The 15,899-nt window shown below is 40.2% G+C and overlaps 2 protein-coding genes across 2 annotated transcripts in view; one reads left to right on the plus strand and one right to left on the minus strand.

Moving 5' to 3' along the window:
* nbr1a (NBR1 autophagy cargo receptor a) overlaps window positions 1-15,899 on the plus strand; it is a 504,698-nt gene that overhangs the window by 455,343 nt on the left and 33,456 nt on the right. The gene's annotated exons all lie outside the window — the stretch shown is intronic.
* The window catches only part of thrab (thyroid hormone receptor alpha b), a 140,131-nt gene that overhangs the window by 120,208 nt on the left and 4,024 nt on the right, over window positions 1-15,899 (minus strand). Inside the window, exon 2 of the mRNA XM_062442041.1 lies at window positions 3,983-4,065. The gene's annotated coding sequence lies outside the window, so the exon portion shown is untranslated. The remainder of the gene's footprint in view (window positions 1-3,982; window positions 4,066-15,899) is intronic.

A 15,899-nucleotide genomic window follows, 5' to 3' on the forward strand; every position in this document is an offset into this window, starting at 1 on the left:
TAAAAGAATGTAATTAAAAGACAAATCTACAAAAGTTCTGGAGGTAAAACATATCAAGATTTCGGAAACATCATAATGACCTTTAATTGAACTTTGCACTCTGCAGCACGATGAATCTACTCCAGTCAAAATACGAGCGCCACAACATCACACCGCAAACACTTTCTAATCTGTCGACTGCGGTTTTTGCACTTTTCCGCTTGAGCCCTCCCACTGACCCCAAACAGAGTCCCGTCTTTAAAACAGATGTCGTTGCGATCGCATAATAATGAATGAAATAACAGAGTATCGACGGCGGAGCTACAAAAGAGGAACGTTTTGTGCTTTGCTGAGGAGGCAAAGAACCCACTTCCTCTCCGTGAATGAAGAGAGCTGTCCAAGAAACCGCACAGTTTCACAAAGTTACGCCCACTCTATCTCTTGCTGCAATGCTGCAACCCAAAATTACAGCTGCACGTTGTTTATGTTGCACTACAATAATACAAAAAAAAAACAATATGGTGTAAATCAGACACACAACTACAAACCCTTGGATTAAACACAACCACAAATTAAGTCACACTAAGACAGACTAATTCAGACTGCCGTTATTCACTTGTTTCTGCAGTTCCTGGAAATGTCATTTAAGCAGCGCTGCTCTTGGTAATTGTCTTTCTAAATTAATCCCTGACTTCTTAGCTGAGTGAAACTAAATTGCCTACTTTGTCTAGACATCCAAGAGCCTCGAGGCAGGTTATTAAGTTAGTTTATTGATTGCCAAGAAAAAGAAAAACGCTTACTCAAATGTCACAAACAGAGAAGGAGACAGGCATTAATAATATAACAAAAGCTTTAATATAGCAACACATCCATCTGACTGTAATGGTTTTCTGTTTAAATGTCACGCCTTCTCTCTCTCTCTCTGTCTGTCTTCCTCTCTTCTAGAAGTGACGCTTACTTCTTCCGGTTAGTGGCAGGCAGGCAGGCAGGCAGGCGGGGCTCCAATGGCCAGAAATTCAATTCACCCAAATTGAATTTTTTGAGGTTTAGTACCGCAGCTGTACAAAAGTGTGTGCTGGGATTAAAGCGAAGCAAGCCAGGTGGTGAGTCAAACTGTCAGGGAATAAAAGTAATTGGACGGCTGGCTCCGAGCCCCCCCCCCCCCCACACCCCCCCTCCCTCTAAGTTTTCCTGTCCAAGCGACTCCTTAACTTTATCACGGCATCACGAGATACCGTGAGAAAACACCTTGTTGAGGGTTTAAGTCAAGCTTCAGGTTCAGCGTCGCAAATCCAGCTGCCTCGAGAGGATAGACAGGTGGTTCATCCAATCAGCTGCCAAGTTGTTTTTTGGGGGGGGGGGGAAGCGCCTGATATTTTCCAAACAGTTTCCAAGGACGACTTCTCAGACGTTTCTGTGTGACAAACCATCTGGTGTGTCAGGTAAAGCTGATAAATGTATGAGGTTTGAATGTGTGTGTGTGTGTGTGTGTGTGTGTGTGTGTGTGTGTGTGTGTGTGTGTGTGTGTGTGTGTGTGTGTGTTTATCTGTGTCTGTGTAGATGTTTGTACATATTTGTCCAATTGATTATGCGTGTGTATGTTTGTATTTGCGTCTGTGCCCAGGTGGGCGTGTGTGTGTTTGCAAGTGTGTGTGTGTGTGTTTGCAAGTGTGTGTGTGTGGCAGAGCAGGAAAAGCAACTCCCCCCCCGCCCCAAACCCCCTCCGCCCCCTTGATAGGCATGACAGATGGGCAGGGAGTGGCTGAGCTCTTTCTCTGTGCCACCTCAGCAGCACGAGGGCGGGAAATAAGTGTGTGTGTGTGTGTGTATGTGTGTGTGCGTATGTGTGTGTGACAGCGGCTCCTTTGTTTTGATTCATGCTCGAGCCTCTTAGCAAACTACACTAATTGCTATTGTTAAATTGTTCGTCACACTACAAGAGAATAGTCAGTCTGCTAATATTCCAGCAACAGCTTTTTAATTTTCTCTGGCGCTGACTGACTGTCACTTTCACGCTCAAACTTACAAAACAATGGTAGATTATATCAGCTGTAGGCAATAATCGTTCATTCTTTAAAGCTGCAATAATAAATCTGGAAACATACACATCCTGTAAATGTCTGTGTGCAGAAAAGGAGGAAGCAACGGGCAAACCCTGCAGACCTCAGCATCATATACGGTTTTTGAGACAGAAAAGAAAACTGGCATTTATGTTCCGTACAAGTATCGAAGAAAAAGTCACATAAGTGTCTTAAAGCATGCATATTCACTTACGTGCAGCCTGGTAGACACATATTCCTGCCTTAAACAACCTGCCAAAAAAGGCCAAAATGAAACCTGGCTCTCAGCTCAGTCGGTTAGAAAGCAAAACACCATAACGTCACACTATAATCAGGAGTACACTGTGTGTTTTTTGCATTTCAAGACCAACCAAAGTCTTTCCAAAACAACTTCAGCTAGTAGAATCCCCCAGTTCAACTTCATATTATATATCAATAATGTACGTTTATCAACTCTAGCTTCTGAATCTAGATTCTGCAGTATTTGGAGCAAGTCGCTCATTAAAAATATGCAAACATCAACAGACTGCACCTATTATTTTAATGTGTCACATGCATATTTAATCAACATTTCACAAACGCACGCTGCTGCTCATCTCACTTTCAGCTACAGTGAACATTAATTAGGCTGCCACTCAAAAGCTGCTGCGGCATCATCAGCCAACAAAGACCTGATTACAGATCGCAAATGAATGTTTTATTTAACTAATTTAATATTGTATTCAACACCGGGGTTTCTGATTTGATGTTGAACCTGCTGTGTACACATCTGCAGAGCAGCTCCAGATGCACGCAAAAGCATGAAATTGCAATATGAAAAGGATCAGCAGTCAACGTGAACTGTGCCGGGAAGCAAAGGTGCGACCTGTCAGTGAGGAAGGAAAGCATGTGAGCCTGTGGACAGCGGCGATGACTGAAGTGTAAGTTCAACACAAGCTAGCAAAGAGGTTTTTTTTCGGGAGGAATGCTGACTGGTGCCGCTGGAGGTTTGTGAACCGTACGATGCTTCGTTGAGCTTTCACCAACAGAAGCAGAGAGAAACTGGCCCGGTAAGACCGTTGCAGCTCCAGGTTAATTCCAGGATGCCCATTTAACTGTCCTGTCAGCGCTGAGTGATTTCTCAGTCCTCCGTATGAAGCGCGGCGATGTGGAAATGTTAATCCTCGCACAAGGGTGAGGAAAGGTTCAGAGAATATGTAATACATAACGCACTGCCAAAACATATTGTTCTTCTTTCACAGTATATTTCAAAGCGTGGTTTTATGGCTTATTCATATTCAGGAGAGTGTGCGATTATGAGAGAAAATGCTTAAACTTTTTTGACATGCAATGATTTGTAAATGAAGGCTTCTGCAACACACCAGCCTGTCATCTTTATGTGCCACCCTTGTGCCGCTCAGGTGGGAGAGAGAGATATATATAAAGCTGTGGCTCGTGTATCTTCTCTGCAAAGCTTCCTGAACAAAAGAAGAAGAAAAATCTTCCCAGAAGTCTTCACTGCAGCCCCCTCGGTATTGGGACGCTGCTGTAATCCATAATGCATTTTTGATCATTTTCCAATTTGCTGAGCTGTCTTGACAGGCAAAAAAAATGAGCGAGTGATGCTGGAAAACATGTCAGTGAGCTGTACGTATGTGATATACTGTACGTACAGGTTCCAAAGCAAAGCACCCCCCCACACACACACACACACACACACCACCACCCCGCCCCCCGAAACTAAATGTGATATCTGCACCTGTGGAAATTAGACACTGTGTTCCAGCATTGAAAAATAAAACCAACCCCACCTGCCCACCACGTCTTTTGACTTCCTGACACTATCGAGGTATCGCTGTAACCGTACACTCACAGATCCCATTGATGTAGGTTCACAGTTAATTAACTATGTGCAGCAAAAAAGGAATATTGGGTGACTTAATAGAAAATATGTCAGCTCTTACCTCAGTTGTCTTCACGTTCAGCGTTGTTCCTTTTTTACATTTGATCCCAGCTTTTTCATCCCATACACAGGTCTCAGTGAACTCTGCAATCAAAAGGAGACAATCTTTGATTCCTCTACACGTTATTACCAAACATAAGAAGAAGAAACAAAAGCATCCAGAAGGCCAGACAAGCCTGACGGATTGATCCTCGGAGACAAGAGTTCGGCCAAATCCTACAGCCGGCCGCGGCTCTGCCCACAAGGAAATCCACATGGTCACTGATGCATGTGCACAGTGCCAAGTCAGAGATGACATGGGAGGAGTCTCCGAGTTCGGGAGAGGAAAATACCCCGAAGTAGGTGCAAGGTTTTCTCGTCTATGCAAAACGACGGTAGATTTTCATGTGACCAGCTTAACACTAAAAGGCTTAGTGGTCTAATCCTTTAGCCAAATGAAGTGTCTAACTTAAGGCTTAGGCTGGCCAGAGGAATCAAAGGGAGTTTATAGTAGGAATCATGCTAGTCTTTCAGAAAGGGCAGAAGTACACCGCATCTGTTCAGGAATGCACAGCTAGAGAGAAGAGTCCTCTGCTCTCAATGCAACAGGCGTCCCCCGAGCTATCTCTTTGGCTTCTTTACTCTCTATACAATAAGGCTGGTTCTTTACACCTGGTATGAACCAGACGCCTTGGCTCAGTTGGATATTATCATCACTCATCCTTATGAACTAAAGGTGTCACAATCCTGGCAGCGCAAGTGAACGAGCAGCTTTAATCTCTCAACAAATATCATCAAGGTGCAGATGAGAAAAACGCACTAATGAATGTGTGAATCTGCATAAGTGTTATGAATGTCAAGTAGATCATTGCTGAGAGAGAGAGAGAGAGAGAGAGAGAGAGAGAGAGAGAGAGAGAGAGAGAGAGAGAGAGAGAGAGAGAGAGAGAGAGAGAGAGAGAGAGAGAGAGAAAGCATGCATGCTCTGAATACATGCAGAGAGAAAAAGTAAACTTTTATCTTTTCTCTCTTCAAAGGATATACGTTTAATAGGCCCGACCTCTTGATGTATGGCTGTTGAAGAACATCAAATTCAATCACTTTATATTTAACGTGACCTAATCAGCGTCTCTGCACAGGATCATAGTAAGTCATGTTGGCAACAGGGGAGTAAAATAATGCTTCACATGTGCTGCTTTTACTGGAGGGCAACAAACACACACAGAGGTTTAAATGCATGCATACACACACACACACACACACACACACACACACACACACACATACCCAGCATACATACCCTCAGGACACAGTTTAGATCTTAACATGTTTTGTCCTGTAATCTATTGAGGCGTTTAGATCATGCAATAAACAGCAGCTGTACTCATTAAATATGTGGTATTCATGTATATAATTATTTTTTATGACAGTAGGGAATGCAATGTATGGAAATACATTATATACATCATAATAATAAGAATAGAAAAACATGAGACCTGCAGCTATCAGTCTATTCATTCAATGCCAGAAGTTAATCTGCAGGTATTTTGATAATGAATTGTTTGTAATTCAAGTTCAAGAACATTTGATGCTTCCAGATTTCCAGATGTGATGATTTCCTGCTTTTTCTTGTCTCACATTATAGTAAATTGAATATTTTTGGAGTTTTATATTGGCTGGACATAAAAAACATCATATTGGGCTTTAAGAAATTATGCATTTTTCACCATTTTCTGATGTTTTATAGACAAAATGATCCATCGAGACAATAATTGGCAGATTAATTCACAATCAAACATTTATTTGTTACATTTAAATACAAATAAATCACTAAAAGTCAAAAAAACATTAAGATTTGGGCTGCAACTTTTCATTATTAATCATTAGTTCAGTTAGTTTCAATCAATCAATCAAGTTGATTAATCATGTGGTGATTGACGCATTAAAACACACATCCACTGACACACACACACACACACACGCTATCTATTATTACAAAAATAATAATCATCTCTGCCATTCTTGATACATTTTTCATTATCTTCTGACATTTAGCCGCGATGACCTTTCCACCTTTCCACCTGACTTGGCAGGCGGCGCCACATAAGGCCCGCTGCTATCTCACACTGACGGAGATAATCAAATAATTCAACCTGGATGCACACAAACGTGACCGCTTCCTTCAGAGCGTTATCAGAAGAAACTCAACAAAATCGGTGGCCTTTTAGTATCAAATCACGCCTCACGAATCAAACTCAGGAGACAGGAAGCTGAGGCTATGTAAACAAATAGTAGAAGTAAGATTTTCTTTACTCAAAGTATGAACTCATCAAATACATCCGAACATGTTTGAGTCAATATGAACAACCTGTAAAACAACCTCAGCATTAAAAGGGAGGAAATAGAGCTGAGGTTGAAACCCTGGCTTTTAATTTGAAGCCTTCATTTTAACACACATCCATCTCAAGTTTTGAAACTTGAGACTATAAAAGCTGAAACGAGTTGCCGGTCTCAGCTAAGGTTAAAAAAAAAGGCATTTATTAGATCACAATGGATGATACGGGCCTCTGAAATAAGATGCGGATGTTGTCAATTCATATCTTTTTCTTAGGTGGAGCCATTTTTAGGGTAAATAATGAAATACTGCAAATATTGTGCACCTAATTTTAGCTCCAGCAACCATTAAACAGTGATCATTTCCTTTGTATTGCAGGTATATGATAATTAAATGTTTGTAATTCAAGTCCAATAAAAAAAAAAACCTAACATTTGATGCTTCCAGCTTTTCAGATGTGATGATTTTCTGCTTTTTCTCGTCTAAAATTACAGTAAACTGAATATTTTAGGAGTTTCTACTGTATGTATAAGATGCATAAGTTGTCAATTCATATGCTTTTCCACTCCCTTAGTAGGAAGCCATCTTTAGGGGTAAATAACGTAGGTAAATCTTTGAAATAGTGCAAATATTATACACCTAATCTTAGCTACAGCAACCATTTAACAGTGATAATTTCTTTAATATATGCTCCCTCACATGTTTGAAGGCGGTGAACCTATTGAGGGCTTTTAATTTTTAACAGAATACACAGGAGAGGTCAATGGATTTTCAACACTCCTGAGATTTTTCATTTTTAAATTCACCTCGTCGCTGGGATCTGTGCGATTTGACATATGGTTGTATGTTCTAGTATTATAACCACTCAAATTATGACCAAATTAAGTCAGGTCGAGCGGGTGAAGCAATTAGGTGAATGTTTCTTTTAATCCAACGCCACTCAAGTTACAAGGTAAAGCAATTCAGTGTGGCCATGCATCTGATTCAGCGGCTAATCCATATGCTAAGCCAGTTCTCAGCCACTTAGGGAGGGGGATACATATGCATCGGCACAGACGGGACAGATAAGAGGGTCAACTGGTCGGGGCGAGGTTAAACCAGAGAGCACTCAAGCCCATCAACAGTGTATGCTCCGTTTGGGGTGAAGCAGACAGGAAAGAGGTGCAGGTATTAAACATTTAGACCAGTGTTACAGGCGTATATGAGAAGCCTCTTATTGAGCACTTTGGGATGGGAATATGAATTTTAATACTTTTATTGTACAGGCTGAAAGGTTTCCATTTAAAGAGCCGAAAGCTGCCACCGAATATGATTTTCTAATTAATCTTTTAATCAAATAGATCCAGATTTAGATAATTTTGTTTGACAGTTTACATAGAAAAAGTATAATTTTTTGTTAAAAGGTACCATAACTCACTTTAATAGCACTGTATTTATCATGGTGACATTGACAGAAATAGGGTTAGTATGTCTCTTTTTTTTGTTTGTTTAGTTTTAAAGTTCTAAAATAACATCATAAGTAAACATAAGTATTTCAGCCAATTGTTTGAGAACATAAAAGATTATAGATCACATGCTCTTTTCAATAATATCCCTACTTTGGAGCAATGATGATATAAAAAAAAAGGCCAAAACTAAGACTATCACTTTTTCTTTGAGGGATAAATAATAACAAAATTAAAGCATTGGGTCGTGTTAAGGTATAAAAAATGTGGATTGCTTCAGAAAAGGTCAGATATGGGCCACGTTCTAGTTTGTTTATCGTAAACACATAAAATATAAGGGTCAATGATGGGTTTTTTATGTTCATGTGGTTTAGTTTAAATTTAAAGGTGTTAAAATGTGAAAATAAACGTATGAATAACTTGCACACATTCTTTTTTTGTGGACCCAGCATCAAATTTCTGCTTTTAATCCATTTAGAGAGAATATATTAGAGGATTATGGTAAACATGTCTAAGTGGTGTAACCATAAAAACTTTGTACCAAATAATTCAACTTGCTTAAAAACAGTAAATTGTCAATAAAAACACCATATCAACTAGTTTGGCATGATCTTACATTATAACTTTTATATTAAATAAAGGTAATGGGAATACTATTGTTCTAAATATTACATTTACTCTGGTAACCATGGAGACCAGGAAACATTTTACAGTCAATATTAGTATACAGTAAGTCCACTTAAATACACTGTAGGTGGATTTAATATTTATAAGACAATTTTTAGAGCTATTTTATTTGTCACTGACTCATAAACAGGGGAACGTAGATGACATGTGACATCATTCTTACAGTCACTGACACGAGTAAGACAGAAGACTCAGAGAACAAACAGATGGATACTCAAACGATGAGCAGACGAATCATAAAGACATTGCTCCTTCGCTCCACTGGCCCAGAAGAGAAAGACTATTTAAGGTTATCATTATTATTATTAGATGATTTTGTCTACGACACAACATGCCTACACATGAGCTGCCGTCATGTGACGCGCTCCGATGCACAACAACACAGACGGCCGCACCGAGCAATTTCAGGGTTCAACAGATGGCTACGAGAGCTTACAGTATGGGCCTTAAACACAGGTTTTAAAAGCATTAAAGAATATAAGTTGTTCTTTAACTTCATGACAACAAACTGAATATAAGAAGGAGAAAAAACGTCCTCATTTAACCCTCGGCATGTCATGGATTACTATCTGAATATAGTGTAAATACAACTGAGTCATGGAGGAAGCAGTTAGCCTAGCTTAGCATAGAGACTGGAAACACTTAGCCTGGTTCTGTCCAACGTTAAGAGAGAAAGCAGCTAACTAACACATTGTGTCGTGTTTGTTTAATAAGTACGCCATTTTTAAAAAATGTTATTAAATCTGTCTGCTAATGACCATGAACAAAAAAACATCTCTCAATCTCTAAACAAAGAGAAACCCTTTGTACCAGATATAGCTACTAGCTAGTTTCCATCTGCAGATCCAAACAGAGCAAAATACAAAACAGCAATATTTCTACAACATGTCTGTGAGATAGCCAGCTGAAAGGTATCCAGCAGGCCCAAGGGTTTATCTGTTGGCTTGTGTGATGGTTTTTTTTTGTTTTTTTTTTCTTGTCACAAAGGAAATAAACTCCAAATGTGTGGAAGCAAAAAATCGACAAGGGGACAAAAATCATCCATCAAGCAGCCGACAATTAACAACTTCACAGCATGTTGTGTTACAAGACGACGAGGCCAAAGGGACAGAAAAAAAAATGCAATAAATCAGAGAAAAAACCTTCTAAAGCTGTGAAGTGTATGGCTAAAAGTGTTCTCAAAACATTTCTGCTTACAGAAAAGGAGAATTAATCGGAAGTAGCTTCAAGTTTTTAATTCTTAGAGGAAGAAAAAGACCTTGAGGATGAAAGTTGAATAGCTTGGATCTACAATCGATGCTGCTTCTCTTTGAAAAATGTTAAGTTGTTCACCTTGTTCAAAGTATTTCCTGTTTTCAATAAGTCTATCAAAAGCGAAGGTTATATCTGACTGTACTTTCAAGTCAAAGTGTTTTTTATATTAAGCCTTTTCTTCTTTCTCTGCTATCATCCTCTTCAAAGTGTCGGTCGGTTGGTTGGTTGGTTGGTACATTCATGCAGGAGTGTTGTTGGAGAAACATCATTTAAATACCTGCCTGCTTATCTGGAGGTTTAACCCTCCTGTTGTCCTCAGGTCAAGGAAGGAAGGAAGGAAGGGAGGAAGGAAGGAATGAAGGAAGGAAGGAAGGAAGGAAGGAAGGAAGGGAGGAAGGAAGGAATGAAGGAAGGAAGGAAGGAAGGAAGGAAGGAAGGAAGGAAGGAAGGAAGGAAGGAAGGAAGGAAAGAAGGAAGGAAGGAGGAATGAAGGAAGGAAAGAAAGAAAGAAAGAAAGAAAGAAAGAAGGAAGGAAGGAAGGAAGGAAAGAAAGAAAGAAAGAATGAAAGAAAGAAAGAAAGAAAGAAAGAAAGAAAGAAGGAAGGGAGGAGGAAGGGAGGAAAGAAGGAAGGAAGGAACGAGGAAGGAAGGAAGGAAGGAAGGAAGGAAGGAAGGAAAGAAAGAAAGAAAGAAAGAAAGAAAGAAAGAAAGAAGGGAGGAGGAAGGGAGGAGGAAGGGAGGAAAGAAGGAAGGAAGGAATGAGGAAGGAAGGAAGGAAGGAATGAAGGAAGGAACGAAAGAAAGAAAGAAAGAAAGAAAGAAAGAAAGAAAGAAAGAAAGAAAGAAGGAGGGAGGAGGAAGGGAGGAAAGAAGGAAGGAAGGAATGAGGAAGGAAGGAAGGAAGGAAGGAAGGAAGGAAGGAAGGAAGGAAGGAAGGAAGGAAAGGAGTAAGGAGGGAGGGATGGAGGAAAAGAGGAAGGAAGGAAGGAGAGAAGGAAGTGATGAAGGAAGGAAGGAAGGAAGGAAAGAAACAAGGAAGGGAGCAGGAAGGAAGGAAAGAAGGAAGGAAGGAATGAGGAAGGAAGGAAGGAAGGAAGGAAGGAAGGAAGGAAAGAAGTAAAGAGGGAGGGATGGAGGAAAAGAGGAAGGAAGTAAGGAGAGAAGGAAGTGATGAAAGGGAAGGAAGGAAGGAAGGAAGGAAGTATGGAAGGAGGAGGGAGCAAAGAAAGAGGGAAGGAGGGGAAGAACGAAGGAAAAATTAAAGAAGGAAGGAAGGAAGGAAGGAAGGAAAGAAGGAAGGAAGGAAAGGAGGAAGGAAGGGAGGAAGGAAGGAAGGAAGGAAGGAAGGAAGGAATGAAGGAAGGAAGGAAGGAAGGAAGGAAGGAAGGAAGGAAGGAAGGAAGGAAGGACAACAGGAGGGTTAATAACAACCATCACCATCGACTAATGTTAATCATACTTGGTGTAGTATTGTTCCCGTTCGCTCTCCGTGAGTTTAACAGAGCGCGTCTGACAAATGGGAGTGTGATGTTTAAATCTTCACAATAAAATAAACATCCCTCTGGTAAGATAGCAGCATGGGAAAACTCAAATGCAGCCATTGTTCATATTTTTTAGACCTATCTAACATCTGTTTGACAAAAGCTTCACGTTATTAACAACTTCAAGCTTTTTTCCTGTTTCTTTTTAAAATAGAAAAAGCTTGACTTTGTGCTTTGTGGTGGTTTTTTAGGTCGGGGTTATACCTTCAGCATTAGCATCCAGACCTGCTTCAGGCTCAGGTAAGATCAAAACATGCACATGAGGAGCTTTAAAGTCCTCCAATGATTCAGGGAAACGTCTTGGAAGACATTCAGTGTTGGATTTATCATTATGGATTTAATTTTATATATGATTCAAAAAGATGCTGCAGTTCAAAAAGCTGGATTACAAAGCATCTGAAAGGGATATAATGGCACCAGAGTATGTTGAAAATGCATCCTGGAACAGTTTAAAGTAAGTTTAGTAACCTTAAAAATAGAAATAAAGGTCCTTTCATGTCATAATTATCGACTTATCGTACAATAACGTAATTATCAGCATCATCATGTCTATATATGGACTTATTGTATGATACATGGACATGACCTTTGACCTCAGTATTGCCACACTTCACATTAGCAGCTAAGAGGCTATTCATGTCACATTGGCTAAGTGAGTAGTGTCCTCCATTCCTCACTGTGCTCGTCCTGAGTGGAGACTGCAGAAGAATTAAAGGTAAATAACTCTGTCCCCAAACATAATGGCAGTCTGGGTTTTTACAGAAGCATCTTTACATTAATATGCTATAATATTATCATTATATCAGTGGTATAAAATAATAATATAATACAACAATAATATCGTTTATCGCGAGTATTTCTGAGACAATATATCGTCCAATAAAAGTGGTTATCATGACAGGTATAATAACCAGTAAAACATTATTGACTGTGTGTGTGTGTGTGTGTGTGTGTGTGTGTGTGTGTGTGTGTGTGTGTGTGTGTGTGTGTGTGTGTGTGTGTGTCATTGCTAAAACTAAAGATAATGAGCTGGTAGAAGTTGTTGTTGCTGTATGTTTTGTGTTAGTGGGGCCGCCATGATCATATTCTCTGTGGGTTTAAGGTAAGAAAGCTTTTCCAAAACTAACCCTAAAACTTTTTCGTCTTTGCTTTGAAGGATAAATTACATTAATAATAACACAAATCATAGCTTTGGGTTGTGTTCAGGTATCATATTCTGCACGGTTTGCATCAGAAAGGTTCAGGTCTTGTTTTTCGGCTGGCACAAACCTCCAGTTTGTATATTGTAAACACATGGCCTAGTCTTATCTCTTCACAGCAGAAGTATAAATAAACTGCATTGCTTCACTCTTCTTTTTTTTTTTCTTCTTCTCTCACTTGATAATGTTGTTGCTGTGGGGAGTTCACAGCTGAATGGCTTCTGCGGGCATCCCGGCCACAGTCTGTTTTCTGAGAGCCGCTGTCATGCCTACAACTAGGACTTTCTAATAGAAGTGGACCAAGTGCTCTCGATGCCAGGAGAAAGGCCTCAAACAGGAAATGTAGCAGGCTCTCTGACGCCGCGCCAAACCACCTGCTGAATCAATTCCATCTGTTTGCATATTATGCAAATCAACCCCCGGAGTTACTTAAGTGTAAATCAGAATACATGTGTGTGTGTGTGTGTGTGTGTGTGTTCATTTGCCGGTGTGTGTGTGTGTGCAGGAGAGAGAGAGAAAGAAGAGAGAGAGAGAGAGAGCGAAAATCAGCTTACGATCTACCGCGACACACATTAACATCGCTCGCGCCGGGGACTCTGTGTTTCCAGTTCAGTAGTTGGGCTCGGAGCTCCCGTCTTACACTGAATAAACTTCATTTCCTTGATTTTGACTTCGCTACAGATGAGTGCAGCATGTATTCCATTAATGCTCATTCCAGCTCTAATCCAATTCATTGTTCCTCCACGCCTCTGTGTATAGAATAAGTAATTTCCACACAGTATTAATCCAGTGAGCTTTACTTTTGGAGCAGTCTGCTGGTTTGCATAGTTTAAAAAGCTTAGCTGATGCATGTTGACTCAAACACACACTTTCACTCTCTCTCTCTCTCTCTCTCTCTCACACACACACACACACACACACACACACAACACACACACAGAGAGAGAGAGAGAGAGAGAGAGAGAGAGAGAGAGAGATGAGAGAGAGAGGAGAAGAGAGAGAGAGAGAGGAGAGAGAGAGAGAGAGAGAGAGAGAGAGAGTGCTGCTGTAACTGAGCCAATGTGGAGATTGATCAGCTGGGCCGTGTCCAAATTAAGGCCCGTCCTCTACAGACATGCCAAGCATAATAAATCTCCCTTCTCTTTGCCTTTTCCCTTGGCAATGGGGGGGGGGGGGGGGGACAAGGAGAGCAGAAGTAGAAGAAGTAGAAAGAAAAAAAAAAACATGTGCGAGAGAATAGGAGAAAGCAAGAAAAAGAAGGAGAAAAAGATATGCAATTGGATAATGTCTTGACACCCATCGCAGAAAGAGGAATGCCTGGCTCTCAGATGTCTGACCCATTTTCTGCTCTCGCTCTCTCTCCCCCTCTCTCCTCCTGTCTCTATAATTTCCTTCCTTTCTCTAATCTACAGTAAAGACGCTCTTGCTGCTTTTTTTTTTTTTTTCTATGAAACTCTTTGCCAGTGGACAGAAAGCCCACACACTGAAACACATACATAAATACCTGCTCCATGGTATGGAACTGCCAATGCTACGCTTCAACTGCCAACGGTTTTATAGTCTCTGTGTGGGCTTTTATAGGAATGTGTGTGTGTGTGTGTGTGTGTGTGTGTGTGTGTGTGTGTGTGTGTGTGTGTGTGGTGTGTGTGTGTGTGTGTGTGTGTGTGTGTGTGTGTGTGTGTGTGTGTGTGTGTGAGGCATGCACATGTATATATATATATGTTCATCAGTATGCATAATGAGAAGCCTGTGTTCCAACAGCGACGGTTCAATAATCAATTATTCACTTGCTGGAAATACTTTGGTGCTCATATCTAATAATAAAATCAGTTGGCACAACCATCAGATGCGGACGACCAAAATATGTATTTACTGCATTTCCGAATAATCAAATTGAGTCACATTAAGGGCATGATGATGGATATGTAATTACATGCAAAAAAAAAAAAAAAAAAAAAAAGAAGAGGATAAATTTCCCCTGGTAGCACTGAGGCGTTTTTAACATTTTCTCATTATGTAATTATCTGTGGGTTTCCATATTGGAGCAGATGTGCTGTTCGGTTCAGTGTGTGCGGTTACAGCACAGCGACTGTGTTTTCGTAGAAGAAATATTTATCATCATTATGTTTGCATGTAACGAGATTTGGTATCAAAACAGCAACATCTGTTTGCACGGTTTGAAGTAAATCCTCCGTATGATAAGTTGACTTTTGGGTGTTTTACCAAAGTTTACCATATAAACACATTCAAACACTTTTAGCACCACAAACTACACCACTTTTTTAGGATGGAGGCAGAACTATTAGAGATAAATACCTCTAAAATTGAGCATAAACCAACTATTTTATTCATTGAGGGTAGACTGACCCGTTACCAAACTTCGATACATGTATGGCACCAACTGAATTGATTTAACCTACAGGTAAGACAAGATGAAGCTGTATTGAAATGTTAAAGAGGATGATACTCAGCTAACTTTGGCTAACGTTAGCTGTGTGCTCCTGTTGTTACATTTAGGGGTCGGATTTGGACTCCAAAACATATACAGATGTATGTGAGAAGTTTGTATTTCGAGTCAAGAACGAGAAAACCACCGTAGCTTCCAGAGCTGCTGGGAATTAGCCAATCAGAACAGAGTGGGCTCATCAGGAAGGGGGGGCTTTAAAGAGACAGGAGCTAAAACTGCCTGTTTTTAGACGGAGGCCGAACTGAGGGGCTGCATAAAGAACCAGTAGATAAATAAGGAGGGTTTTGACCTGTATATAATGCAAATATTGCAGTAGACTCCCAGAATATAAAGAAAAAGCAGATATGTGCATGATTTGACCTCTTAAAGGCTGCAATCATGGTTGGCCTGTGCTGTAAACTTATTTTCTTCATCGTATAACATATAAAAAAAACCATAATGAAAAAAAATGGGCAAATTAAGCAAACTATCTGCTTGGCTAGACTCCAACTAGAGTGTTTTTTTGTAATTTGGTTGACCTCACCTTTTAAAATCATGTTGAAATGAGAAATGCAGAAATCACTTTAAAATCTACCACTATGCTCATGGAAATTATTAACAGCAATGTAAAGAATATGCAATTTGTAGTCAATGGTCTAAAGCAATGCAAAAGAGTCAGTAATGTTCTCTTAAGTGAATGTACAGTAGCCGCAGCAGAGCGCCGGCGCTTTACAGTAGCAGAGCAGACACGCTTAAGTGACAATCTGTGGAAAAACAAGAGGGAAGGACGACAGCAGGCAAAGGCTAGAGGAGGCGAGGGGTTGCTTTCGGTCAGCTAATCCCCCAGTGTCAGATAAGGGTCGACTCACACACTCGGACTTAAAACACACACACACACACACACACAAATAGACACACACATATATATATATATACAGGAATAACAAGGGGATGATATAGTACTTTACAACAACAAATAGGCACAAACACACACAATACATTAACTCACTGTCCAACACATGATCCGGGAGTCTT

Source organism: Scomber scombrus, chromosome 21 (genome assembly GCF_963691925.1).
Source record: "Scomber scombrus chromosome 21, fScoSco1.1, whole genome shotgun sequence".
NCBI classification, from domain to species: Eukaryota; Metazoa; Chordata; class Actinopteri; order Scombriformes; family Scombridae; genus Scomber; species Scomber scombrus.